The sequence below is a fragment of the Chrysochloris asiatica genome, unplaced genomic scaffold, assembly GCF_000296735.1.
Source record: "Chrysochloris asiatica unplaced genomic scaffold, ChrAsi1.0 scaffold00026, whole genome shotgun sequence".
NCBI classification, from domain to species: domain Eukaryota; kingdom Metazoa; phylum Chordata; class Mammalia; order Afrosoricida; family Chrysochloridae; genus Chrysochloris; species Chrysochloris asiatica.
In genome coordinates this window covers 20,374,978-20,388,819 of record NW_006408544.1, presented here as the reverse complement: position 1 = coordinate 20,388,819, position 13,842 = coordinate 20,374,978, and the positions used below count along the sequence as shown (strand labels likewise).

Below are 13,842 nucleotides of genomic sequence, written 5' to 3'. Positions count from 1 at the left end.
ACCTGACCTAGGGTCACACCATGAGGAATGGGCTGAATATAACGTTCTAAGGCAGGGTGACTGACTTCAATACTTCAATGCCATGTCCTAAACCTCCCTCCGCACACTGGAACCATAATGAGGAGTCTGGAGCAGTGTGCTGCTGTGGAATGCACACATAGATACTGTTATAGATTAGATTGTATCCCCCGTAAAACAGTATGTGTTGGAATCCTAATGCCTATAAATCTGACCCTGTTTGGAAAGAGGTTTTCTTTGTTAAGTAAATTAGGTCATAGGGTAGGTTTTCAACCTAATCATTTCTGAGATATAAAAAGAGCAGAGAGACAGAGACACACACAGATGTCAAGGAATGCCAAGGATTGCTGGCAAACACCAGACTAAGAGAGAGGCTCACAGAGGACTTACAGCTTCCAATACTGTAAGCAAAAAAATTTCTATTCTTTAAAGCCTCCCACTTCTGGTATCTCTGGTACAGCAGACCGAGGTCATTAAGAAGACACTCAGAGCTGTTTCTTAATCTTCCACCAACCTGTCAACATACCTCAAAGGCACAGGGTTTCCCTGTCACCATGTACATACGACATGTACACTACTCTGGTAGCATAATGGTTACAAATTGGGCTGCTAACCTCAGGGTTCCAAAGGAGAAAGATGAGGCTTTCTGCTCCTGTAAGGATTTATAGCCTCGGAAACCCTGTGCAGGATTACTATGAGTTGGAAACAACTCCACAGCACATGACAACAACAACAACAAATGTACACAGGACAGGCTAGAACTGGGTTAAGTAGAGCTTCCAGACCTCTCAGGGGCCTAGCCGATCCAGGACCATGAAACTCAGTAGTTGGTACAGGCAACAACTTGCATAGGGAAAACGAAGCTCTCCTCTCCATTGAGGAAATGAAAACCTGCAACAGGGACAGGGTGACCTTTCCAGCTCCTCTCAGCGGACTCACTGCCTCATTCATTCATTCACTCACTTCTGTGTGCCAAGTACTTGCTGAAAGTCCAAAAGCCCTCTCTTTATCTGTAATGCCACAGGAAAACGAAAGCAGTCCCAGAGCGCTGGTAAGGGTCTGTGGGTTATCTGAGCCCCCCTCTTCCATTCCCAGTTAACCTAGCATCCCCAGTAAAGTCAAAAAAATAAATAAACCTATTGACTGATTGGAAGAGATCCATATTTGTGCCCATTCCAAAGAGAGGGAACCCAACGGAATGTGGAAATCATCAGACAATCTCTTTGATATCTCAAGCAAGTAAAGTTTTGCTCAAGGTAATACAGAAATGGCTACAATCATACATTGACAGAGAACTTCCAGATGTTCAAGCCGGATTCAGAAGAGGCCATGGAATGAGAGATATCATTGCAGATGTCCGATGGATCTTGGCTGAAAGCAGAGAATATCATAAGGATGTTTACCTATGCTTTATTGACTATGAGAAGGATTTCGATTGTGTGGATCATGACAAGCTATGGACAACATTGAGAAGTATGAGTATTCCAGAACACTTAATTGTACTTTTGAGAAATCTGTACCTGGACCAAGAATCAGTTGTTCGAACAGAGCATGGGAACACTGAACGTTTTAAAATTGGGAAAGGTGTGAGACAGGGTTGTGTTCTTTCACCATTCGTGTTCAATATGTATGCTGAGCAAATAATACGAGAAGCTGGGTTCTATGAAGGAAAACGTGGCATCAGGATTGGAGGAAGACTTATTAACAACCTGAGATATGCAGATGATACAACCTTGATCGCTGAAAGTAAAGAGGACTTAAAATATTTACTGATGAAGATCAAAGAGCACAGCCTTACGTATAGATTACAACTCAATGTAAAGAAAACAAAAATCCTCACCACTGGACCAATAAACAACATTCTTCTCAATGGAGAAGAGATTGAGGTTGTCAAGGACTTCATTCTTCTTGGATCAACTATCAACACTCGCGGAAGCAGTAGTCAAGAGATTAGATGACGTATTGCATTGGGCAAATCTGCTGCACAGGAACTTTTTAAAGTATTGAAGAGCAGAGATGTCAGCTTGAGGACTAAGGTGCACCTGACCCAAGCCATGGTATTTTCAATAACTTCATATGGATGCGAAAGCTGGACAGTGAATAAGGAAGATTGTAGAAGAATTGATACCTTTGAGTTGTGGTGTTGGAGGAGAATACTGAAAGTGCCGTGGACTGCCAAAAGAACCAATAGATCTGTTTTGGAAGAAGTACAACCAGAGTGCTCTTTGGAGGCCAAGATGGCTAGGCTTCGTCTCTCATGCTTTGGACACATTGTCTGGAGAGAACAGTCATTGGAGAAGGATGTCATGCTGGGTAAGGTGGAGGGTCAGAGAAAAAGAGGAAGACCCCCAACAAGATGGATCAGCCAGGTGACATCATTGATGGCGTCAAGTGTGGCAGCGGTAGTGAGATTGGCCCAGGATCGGACATTGTTTCGTTCTGCTGTGCATGGGGTCGCTATGAGTCGGTTCCAACTCAATGGCACCTGACAACAACAACAACATTGCCATCAAATTGTTTCTGACTCAGCAACCTCGTGTTACAAAGCAGAACTGCTGCAAAGGGTTTTCTTTATAAGGAGCTCTGGTGGTGCTCTGGGTTAGGTAACTGCAAGAATTGGCAGTTCAAACCCACTAGCAGCTCCAAGCGAGAAAAATGAAGCTGTCTGCTCCTGTGGAGATTTGCAGTCTTGGAAACCCTATACGGGATCGTTATGAGTTGGAATGTATTTGATAGCAGTGAGTTGGGTTTAATCTTTATAAAAACACATCACCGAACCTTTCTACCCTAGTGCTGTAGAGTGGGTTTAACTACCACCCTTTAGGTTAGTAGTCAAGCACAAACCATTTGTGCCACCCAGAGAAGACAGTGTGGTGTTTTTCTGTTTGCTTGTTTTTAATTAAAAGTAGCTTTGTTATCAACTAAAGCATTCCCAAACCCTGTTGTGTTCCAGGGGAACTGAGGAAATTCAGGAAGAGCAAGGGAAGTCCAAGGAGACCTGAGATCCAGGCAGTGATCCAAAGCTGCCAATCAAAGATAGAGTGCTCTTAGCCAGGATAAGGTCACTTTTGTCACCTCAGAGGCCCAGCTTTTGTACCCCACATGCATCTCCACTCCCAAACTCTATGGGCAAAGTCAGCATGCTGCAAGTTGGGACATGTGGGTTGGAATTCCCTTCCACACCTTCATCAGGTTGAGTCTAGAGTTTCTCAAGAGTTCAAACTCTGGAGCCTGGCTGCCTGAGTTCAAATCCCAACTCTGCCACTTCCTACCAGTGTGATTCTGGCAAGTCACTTAACCACTTAATCCCCCTGCATCTCAATTTCCTCACCTGAAAAATGGGGATGAGAACTGTACCCCTCATAGAGTTATGAATGAGTTAATATATTGTTGTTGTTGAGTGCCATCGAGTCATATGGTACCTAGTACACAGACGATACTATATAAGGATTTGCTACTACTGGTATTATCTCTGTAAAATGGTGATAATGATCCCTCCATCCCCTGCTCTCTGGCCATGGACCAATAAGGATTAATGGAGAACAAGAATGAGAAAGAGCCATGAAGGGTTAAGTAAAAGACATGACACCTTGCCACCTTGCAAAGGTTCTTGGAAGATGCTCTCTGCCCTTTGCTTATGACCAGAGCAAGAGGCTCTGCTGCTCAGATCTCCCCACAGCTTCACTAAGGAGCTGTTCTCTACATTCATCCACTCGTTAGCATTCCCTGAGGCTCTAACTGATGCACAGCCTTGTGTTGGTCACACAGAGAATTTCCCCTGGTGCTCACTGGCTGCTGACAGAGATGGTATGCCAGTCAACCACACAATCCTGTGTGACAAGGCATTGACACAGAGGTTCACCATGCAGACAGCAATCTAGGAGGGATTTCCAGAGGATGTGGCTTCAGAGCTAATATCTGAAGGGAGATAAGTTAGCAGAAGATATGGTAGGTACAACAGCATGGAGGAGAGAACAGATCTGCTACGCTAAGGCAATGGCAGTGTGACTGACACACAGAATGCAGAGGGGTAGGATGGTGGAGAAAGAGGTTGGCAGGGGCCAGATGCCCAAGATCTTTTTGTACCAAGTATGGAATGTGAATGTCATGCTGAAGGCAGCAGTCTGAGCAGTTTTTAGAAGCATGCCTCCAGTGTGGAGGACCAGGTGGGAGGACTATTCTTCAAACAGGAGAACCAGGGCAGAGACAGTATCCTAGGCTGGGTGAAGATTGAGTGTGCAGATAGATGGAGGGAAGAATGGAGAAGAGATTTTTTTACTTGCCTTTGTCCCTTCTTAAGGCTTTTCTTGAAAACATTCTCAGAGGACACTATCTTAGTTACACAGGGCTGCTGGAACAGAAATACCACCAGTGGTTGGCTTTAACAAGCAGAAATTTACTTTCTCACAGTTAAGGAGCCTAGAAGGCCAAATTCAGGGTGCCAGCTCTAAGGGAAGGCATTCTCTGTTGACTCTGGAGGAAGATACTTGTTTTTTCTGAGCTTTTGTTCCTGGGAGATCTTCATGTAGCTTGGTATGTGTCTTCTCCCCTTCTTTCGTCCACTTGCTTGTTTAATCTCTTATATCTCAAAAGAAATGAACTCAAGAACCTTATATAATAACCCTGCTTCGTTAATATAAAAAAGACAGTCTATTCCCAAATGGGATTAGTACCGCAGGCATTGTCATTGTGTGCCACTGGGCTGATTCAGACTCAATAGTGACCCAGTATAGTGTTTCTGAGGCTATAAATCTGCAGAAGCAGAAAGCCTCATCTTCCTCCAAGAGGAGCAGGGGTGAATTTGAAATGCCAATCTTGTGGTTAGCAGTCCAGTGTTTATCCTACAATGCTACCAGCACGCCAAAAGCATAGAGGTTAGGATTTACAACACATATTTTTGAAGGATATAATTAAATTCACAACAAACACCCACCCTATGCCCAGCATGACCTCTGCCGTATGTCTTGACCCTTCTCCGTTCACCAGGAGATCAAAGAACCTGCCAGGCGCCACTGATCACTTGGTCTGTCTAGTGCTTCAGCATCTAATCTTTGCTCCAAAGTCCTTGCTAAGACGTTCCAGGGGAAAGTTCTCTGTGAGGTCACCTTGCAGAACGCTTTCACACAGCCCTTATTGATCCAGTGCCTGCTCTCCCAAGGAGGTTATCGTCCCCAAGAACCCCCAGTCTCACCCTGTCACTCTCAGCACACACAGATCCCTCTCCCTGTCACTTCTACCAGCTCTAGGCTCCTGGAGCCCTGAACTCTGAGAGTTAACCTCAGCAGAGCCACAGAGTTTGCACGTCCAGAGACTCACGTACAGATCTCTGCAGGGAGATGCTCCTGTCCCCAGAATAGAATTCCAGACACAAAAAAAACCTTGCAGAACTTGCACATGGCCAGCCCTGGGAGATCTAAAAGTCCCTGGGGCTTGCTTTGGAATCATTGCTTATAAAAAATAAGCCCAGGGGTTCTACGAGTTCTCCTTCCAAAGAGAAGAAGAAAATGGCCTGTGGAAAGTACAAGAGAAGATGCCAAACTTGTGACTTAAAATGGAAACTTCAGCCCTCTTTCTTGAGGCCCACTTCCAGTCCCTTCCCCTTTACCTTCAGTGTGCCCCAGCCCTCCATTCATACCCTTCGCAGCTGATTTCCAACATTCTGGATCATGGCCATGGGGTCCCCGAGGAAGGGCACTGTTAGTGGGAACAGCACCTTCTGCAGAGACAGTCACTTGTCACCTGAGTCACAGCCAGGCTCCGCCGCTAAATGAAGCCAGCCACCTCTCCTGCTCCTCCTCCCAAGCGCCCGCCCCTCCTGAGCGGAGTTGTTATCACCAAGTGTCCCGGCCTCTCCTCAGACTGCCCTCTGCACCCTCCTCCTGGAGCCCTGTGCCCGCCTGGAAGGAGGAGAGAAGCTGCCAGCTGGGCTCAGTGGGCACCTGGCCGGACACTCACTCCACTTCTATCCAGAGCCAAAGTTCAGTCACCCGTCTCATCCCCTACTACCCTCCCCCACAGGGTCTCTGGGCTCAGGAACAGCTTCCAGAGGGGAGGAGGAGGTGGCTCCTCCTCCCAGCTCAGCCAGCCAGACCAGCAAAACGGCACCATGCATCCATAAGGGGTCAGGCCAGAAGGTGGGTGGAGGCCAGGGAGCTGCCATCCGTCTCCAGGAGAGACACCAGATCCACCTGCTAGGACTCTTCACCCTTGGGAGTCCGCCCGTTCCACAATCCTGGCTGCTGGCATCCAGCAGCTGCTGGCTGGAGAGAGGACACTCCCCTCACGCTCTTAAAATAAGCAGTGTGACTTTTCTAAAAGTAGCTCCTGCCAAATTCCACCCTGATGGCTACACAGGGTTAAGCCTCCCTCTCTCCCTGCCGGACGCCCACCCCAGGCCCTCTGTAGCTACCACTGGCAGAGTTACCAGGACTTTATCTTCTCCCTCTCACAAGAGGTCCTGATGCTCACGGTGAACATCTGGTGTCAGGACAACACTTAGTGCTTGATGGGTAAGGGAAGGAGGCAAGGATCAAAAATCCGGGCCAGAGGAACTGGGAGGACAAGTGGGTAGGGCATAAGACTAAGCACCTACTGTGTGCTAATCCTCATCCCAACCCCACTGGGGAGGTTTCCTGGAGAGGGTCACCTTAGGAAGGTGACTTGCTCCAGGTGGCACAGCTAGTGATGAGGTGTCAGTGTGATTCTGAGACTTCTGCCTACTCCTCTCTCCTCCAGTTCCTTCACCACATAGCTAAGAAATGGCCCTTCCTGCTCCTGAGAGACAAAAGTTCTAGGCCTGATTCTATCACTAATGTGTGACTTGGAGCAATTTGCTGCCTCTCTCTGGGCCTTCCTGCTCTAAGAGTCAAGGTTTCTAATGTCGGTTCCTATGAGCACAGGCTTCGCCCTCATGGAAATTTTGGTCTAACAGTTCAGAGTGTTCATAGGTGAGAAATTAAAGTAACACCTGAAAGGATGTAAGGATGGTATGGCAATCCAGAGGGCTTCCTGGACAAGGCAGTACTAGATTTGGCCTGAAGTTGAATGAGTTTGGACAGGTTGAGAAGAGTGAGGTAGAAGTCCGAACGGGAACAGAATAGGATGCGGTCATTGGCAGTGAGGAACCTCATCTTGCTGGTCAAATCTGGAGCCCTGTCTTGGAGGGCCCCCATGCCAGGCAAGGAAGAGTTAGGTATTAAGGAGCCTCTGACAATGATATGATGAAAGTCATGTGAGGTGAACAATAGGGTGTCATAAGACCCCCTGGACTGATAGCAAAACCAGTTAAGAAAGGACCAGCTCAACACACTGGATCGATAACCTTGCCAGGCAGGTGGCCAGGGCAATTTCAGGCTCCATGACATGCATATGATGGAATGGATGTCAGAAAGAAACCAGGAACTCTACGGAGGTCCCTCAGCCTCCAAGCCTATCCTTTCTCCAGAGGACCACATGCCTCAGAGTCTTAGAGAAGAGCCCTTAGATGGACTGGCTCCTTAGTTCTCCCATGTGGCTCCTACCAGTTGCTGTTGAGTCAATACTGCTGACTTAAAGCAACCCCATGTGTTTTAAAACAAAGATACACTCCACAAGATTTTCAATGGTTGTGACCTTTCAGAAGTAAATCATCAGGCCTTTCTTCCAAAGTTGCTCTGGGTGAACTCAAATCCCCATCCTTTTAACTGAACTCTTTTCCATCTGCACCATTCAGAGACTTCCCCCCACCTCCCATGTTACAGATAGATAAATGGAGGCCCAGGAATAGAAAGTGAGTCACCCAGGGCATACAGTAAGGAAACTATCCAGAATCACTCTTCTGACCTTCAGTCCAAAGTTCTATCCCTGACCCCACACCCAGGGCTAACATGCAGAAATACTTCAGTTACACAGGTGTGAGGACTTTCAGCAAGGCTGAATCAATCTTACCTCAGGAACAAGCACCAGAGGACAGCAAGATGTTTCTGCAGAGCCCCTCCAGCCCACAAAGCTCTCTTCTCTGGGTTACTTATCACAACACAGACTCTGCTATACTAACTTCAGTCTCTCTGAACGATCTGTGAGCCTCCATGGGTGTATGCCTCCCCTTTCCAACTTGCCAAAAGCCCTCTCAGGGCTGAGAGACCACATGCCACTCATCTCTGTGTTTCCTCCTGTCCCTGCTACCAAACTTTTACTCAGGACTCTGAATGCAACGGGTATGCAACCCTTGAATGAATAGTAATAGAAAATTGGATCAAGAAGAGGTCTTAGCAAGCGCAAGGTCCACTTGGCGCCACACATGGGGAAGGCGCACTCTTTGTGGGGGTCTCCTCGCCATTGTGGGGAATAAAACTAGGTCTCTGCCGTGCAGGCAGTATGTCAGACAGCGAGGACAATTTTGATGGTGATGACTTTGATGATGTAGAGGAGGAGAAAGGACTAGATGACCTGGAAAATGCCAAGGAGGAGGGCCAGGAGAACATCAAGATCATTCCATAAGGAGAGCGACCGCAGGCCAGCCAGAAGTGGATCACCATGCCGTACATGACCAAGTAGGAGGAGCCTGAGCCCTCCAGATCGCAATGTGTGCCCCGGTGATGGTGGAGCTGGAGGGGGAGACAGATCCCCTGCTCATCGCCGTGAAGGAACTCAAGGCCTGAAAGATCCCCATCATCATTCGCCGCTACCTGCCAGACGGGAGTTATGAAGACTGAGCCCCAGCTGCCTTCCCGCCCCACCTCGGCATCTACCCTCCTGCTCTTCATCCGTGTAAATAATAAAGTGTTCTGCCTTCCAGTCCAACAACAACAACAACAAAAGAGATCTTACCAGGCTTACTTGTCAGATAGAGACTGATGGAACCCCAAGACCATGGCCTTTTGTCACCTTTCAGGTCTGTATCTGAATTCATCCCTGTGGCTCAGTTTTCAGTCAAGCAATAGATAGGTATTTAGGGGGACAACAACACTAGTGAGGTGTGCACACCACAGAATGATCAACCATTCAAGATCAAAAGGGCAGAATTTACCAAAAGACAAAGTTTAGAAGGGTTGGGAAAGACAGAAATATAGAAACATGAAACACAGGAGGAAGTGGGATCAGTAACGTTACACTGAAGGGAGAGCACTCACTGAGATGAAATGAAGTCTATGCATGGTTGAATACAGAACTGATGATCTAGTCTATAAATCTTCACTTAGTTCACCATAAAAACATTTTTTGAAAAAGAAGAAGTGTTAGTGATAGACAGGTTTTCAGACTTCAGCCTGCATCAGAACCTCCCAGAGTACTTGTTACAATATAGATTACTGGGCCCCATCCCCAGTTTCTGGTTCATTAGATCTGAAATGCAACCCAAGAATGTGCATTTCTAACAAGATCCCCAGTGTTGATGGTGCTGGTCCTGGGATCACACTTTGAGAACTAACGAGCTAGGTCAACTCTGCCATTTTACAGCTGTAGAGAATGAGGTCCAAGATTTGAAAGGGAGCACTTGACGACATCATCATCGTCACTTCTTTAGCTCTTCCCAGACGCCCAGCATTGTGTTAATATGGCTTTGGGCCTCATGACAGCCCTGAGGTGGTGGTGGTTGTATGCCATAGAGTTGGTCCCAACTCATAACAATCCTGTATGTTTCTGAGGCTGTAAATCTTTACAACAGCAAAAAGCCTCATCTTTCCCCGGCAGAGCTCCTGGTGGACTCAAATTGCTGACCTTGCGGTTAGCAGGCAAACATGCAACCCACTACACTATACTACCAGAGCTCCTTCATGACAGCTCTAGATTATTCTTCTTCTACAGAGAATGCAGATCTCAACAGTACTGTAAGTTGTTCAAAGTCTCAGAGATGATAAGGGTTAGCACCAGGATTTGAACCTTGATCTAGATCCGGAGCCCAGGAGTTCAACTACCACTCTACACATCCTGCCTACAGCTTATGCTGATCTGCCAAAAGCTTTTCTAGACCAAAAATCAGTTGCTGTTGAATCAACACCAAGTCATGATGACCCGAGGCATTGCAAATTAGAACTGTGCTCCAGAGGGTTTTGAAGGCTGTGACTACACCAGGCTCTTCGAGGCACCTCTGGGTGGGTGGGTTCAAACCACCAATCTTCCAGTTAGTGGTTGACTGCTTAACTGTTTGCACCATCCAGGGATTCCTTAAAGTTCTGTAGAGGCTCCTGAATCCAGCAGGTTCATTTCCTGTGTGAGATGAGCTTGTTGTACCCTCAGTTCAAAGGCACAGCGTTCCTATGGCCTTCAGTCCTGTTATCTGGAGAAAGCCTGCCTCTGAAGCCCTGCAAACATGGATTTTCGTCCACAAACACTCTTTTCCCCACATTAGATCCTCTTTCATCTGGCCAGGATCTTCCTGGCTATGGGGTAAATACCTGCTCATTCTTCGGGTCCATGTCCCAGGTGTATGGCCTCCCATTCCTGTGGCACAATACAATGAAATAATCTCCGTGTCCAATCCACAATGATACTGAGTTGTCACTGTCAGACATGGATCTGTCTCCTCTATCAGACTGGGAGTTCCCAAAGGACCTCATCTGAGTCCCCAGCACAGGGCCTGCCCCGAGCAGGGACTCAGTGACTAAATGATAAATGAAAGAATGATGAATTAATGAGTAAATGAAGGGTCAAATGAGGAAGAGCATAAATGACTTGAATAAAGAACAAACTTTCAGGAATTCTCTGCTGAAATTTAGGCTTTGTGGGTAGGAGAAACCTCTGACATAATCCACACCAGCTCAACGTTCAGCAATGTCCTAACTGGAACCTTCTATTGACCAGACCTTACAGCACCCCCACCAACTTACATACACCCAAGGTTGGAGAGCTCACTCCATCCAAGGCTACTTGTTCAAGAGTTCTAATAACTAAAGCCATCCTCTCATGATCTCCATTCATAGTCCTGGCACTGGGTCACCAGAATAAGGCTGCTCCCCTGGCCTATGACAGCCAGCAGAGAAGTGGGTGTGCATGTCCTGCCCTCTGCTGGGCTCTAGTCTCCTTGTGGAGATTTATTTCTTCTTATCTTCTCTAGTTATGAACAGAACTTCCTATTGTTTCCTCACACACCCAGGGTTTCCTTTGTTCCTGTTGTTCCCTCCACCCTGATGTTCTTCCAACAGTAAAATCCAAACTCACCCTCTACCAAAGCCTAGCTCAAATGCCACCACCTCCAGGAGGCTTTCTTATTATTTTGTTGTTGGTGGTGATTATATGCCATGGAGTCAATTCTGACTCATAGAGACCCTGTACAGGGTTTCCGAGGCTGTAAAGCTTTATGGGAGCAGAAAGCTTCATCTTTCGAACTGCTGACCTTGAGACTCACAGCTTGATTCGTAAACACTACGCTACCAGAGCTCCTACCATCAAGTTAGTTCCAACTCATAGGAACCTTAAACACAGCAGAATGAAACACATCCCAGTCCTGAGCTAACCTCACAATCATTGTTACACTTGAGCCCATTGCTGCTGCCACTATGCCAACCCACTTCACTGGGGATCTGCCTCTTTTTCGCTTACCCTCTACTTTACCAAGCATAATGTCCTTCTCCAGGGACTGTTCCCTCATGATGAGAGATGAAGTCTCACCATTCTGGCTTCTAAGGAGCAGGATGTGCTGTACTTCTTCCAACACAGATTTGTTTGTTCTTCTAGCAGTCCGTGGTATTTTTAACGTCCATCTCAGACACCATAACTCAAATGCATCAATTCTTCTACAGTCTTCCTTATTCATTATCCAATTTTCATATGGATATGCAGCTATTGAAAATACCATGGCTTGGGTCAGGCACACCTTAGTCCTCAAACTGACATCTTTGCTTTTCAGCACTTTAAAGAGGTCTTGTGCAGCAGACTTTCCTGATGCAATACGTCATTGATTTATTGACTGCTGCTTCCATGAGTGTTGATTATGGATCCAAGCAAAATGAAGTCTTTGACAACTTCCATCTTTTCTCCATTCTTGGCCTCTCCCAAATGAAAAGTGCATCCTCCTCCTCAGTAATCCCCAATATATACACACTTTCTCACACACACATACTATTTACAGTCCTTAGTTTCTCTCTTATAGCATTTTCTCTTAATTGTACTGTTTTGTTCTCTTTTCTTCTCAATCTTGAGCAATTAGGCAGCAGACGTGACAGCCTCCTATCCCCCTCCCATCCAGTGTCCAGGGTCATGAACACAGTAGATTCTCAATAAGAGTCCAGAGAATGACTGAATGAGTAATTAAATGTGAAGGAACAAGGGAGTGTGTAAGTGGATGGTAGTAAACACCCATTTAAGTGAATCATCAAATGAATGAAGGCAAGAATGCTGTTATCCCCTCCTGTTCCCTAAGTCAAAGACTATTCCTTCTGGGGTCTCTTGGGAAAGCATGGCAGAATAACGGAAGTAGTGAGATACAAGAAGGAGGGGCAGCAAAGACAAGGAATAGTGATACCAGCATGACAGGAAGTAGAGGTGACCTAAACATTTCTTCTAAGTCAGTCCCCCCTCATAACCACAACCCTTTGTGGAGAAACTGAGGCAGTGAGAAGCAGGTTAAACAGTCAGGAATAGGAAACCCAGGAATCCCAGCAAGTCAAGGAGACCTGATTTGGATGAATGAGCGGAGCACTGGACCTGCCACACCGAGCTGAACCCCACCACGCCAAGCTGTACCACCGAGCTCCTCTGCCACCTTCTCACCACCTCCTTGGTCCGGCTGCTAGGAATTTGGACCCAGTATGACTTTCTGGGTGGAATGCCTGGGTTCATCTTTGCCAAGAATTGCTCACAACATAAGCCAGTGCTACCCCCATCTGCCTCCACCCCACCCTCAAGTGAGTCAGCTCTGGCTGCTCCCTCTGAACTCAGGGGCTTTTGCCTCAGGGTCTCCCACCACAGTCAACCCCTACTGCCTGCAGGGTGACCCCAGCCCTCCTACTTCCTGGTGAGAGGCCTGCCCATTCTAAATCAAGTCCCAGGATGCTTCCAGCCATAGCTCTCCCAGGCAAGCATTCGTGCCTGGTCACGCCTGGAGACCAGTTTGGAGCTAGGGCAGGTTGGCCTGGGGAGACTCCTAGAGCTTAGAAAGCTAGAGCAGGAGATGCCAGGAAGTGTGCCCTATGGAACAGAGAAAGGACTGGATGTCGACAGGGGTCTTACCCAAGGCCTGGGAAACTCTAGACCTAACAGCTTGCAGGGCTGAGGAGGGAGGAGCGTGGTGGGTACGTGTCGTGTCGTAGAAGGCAGTCCGCAGGTAGAGGATCAGAAACAGTCACACGAGGTCTCAGAGCCTAGCCTGATGGGGGAGCTGCAGGGAGGCGCCAGGAGCTGCGGTTGAGGCCAAGGCAGGAACAGTCCGGATGGGCGAGTTCCAGGAGGAGTCTGGTTCCCTCCCCTCCTCGGTGCGGGTGGAGCAGCACGGCTGAACTTGCAGATCACAAAGGGCCAGGCCACCCAGGCCGGCGCCAGACACTCCGCCCCAAGAGGCGTCAATCCCGGGGTGCCGGGCAGACGCGGAAACGAGTGTGCTGACTAGGCAGAGTCTGTCCCAGGTGGAGCTCCCAGGCGCGGAAACACCAAAGGCTCAATTATTGCTAAATCAATCTCAATCTTAAGAAGTAGTACCTGTTATTCCTTCACACCTTTATTGAGCACCTACTGTGTGCTAAACAGGACTCCTGCTGTGGTGCTGTGGGTTAAAGCACTGGACCACTGCAAGATCGGTTTCAACCTCAAGGTCAGCAGTTCAAGCTCCCCAGCTGCTCCTAGGAAACCCTATATAGGGTTGCTATGAGTCGGAATTAACTTCACGGCACTTAACAACAACAACAAATGTGC

The 13,842-nt window shown here is 47.5% G+C and overlaps 1 pseudogene; it reads left to right on the top strand.

The window, feature by feature from the left end:
• Window positions 1-8,373: 8,373 nt before the first annotated feature.
• On the top strand, window positions 8,374-13,430 carry LOC102836788 (annotated as a pseudogene).
• Window positions 13,431-13,842: the final 412 nt, after the last annotated feature.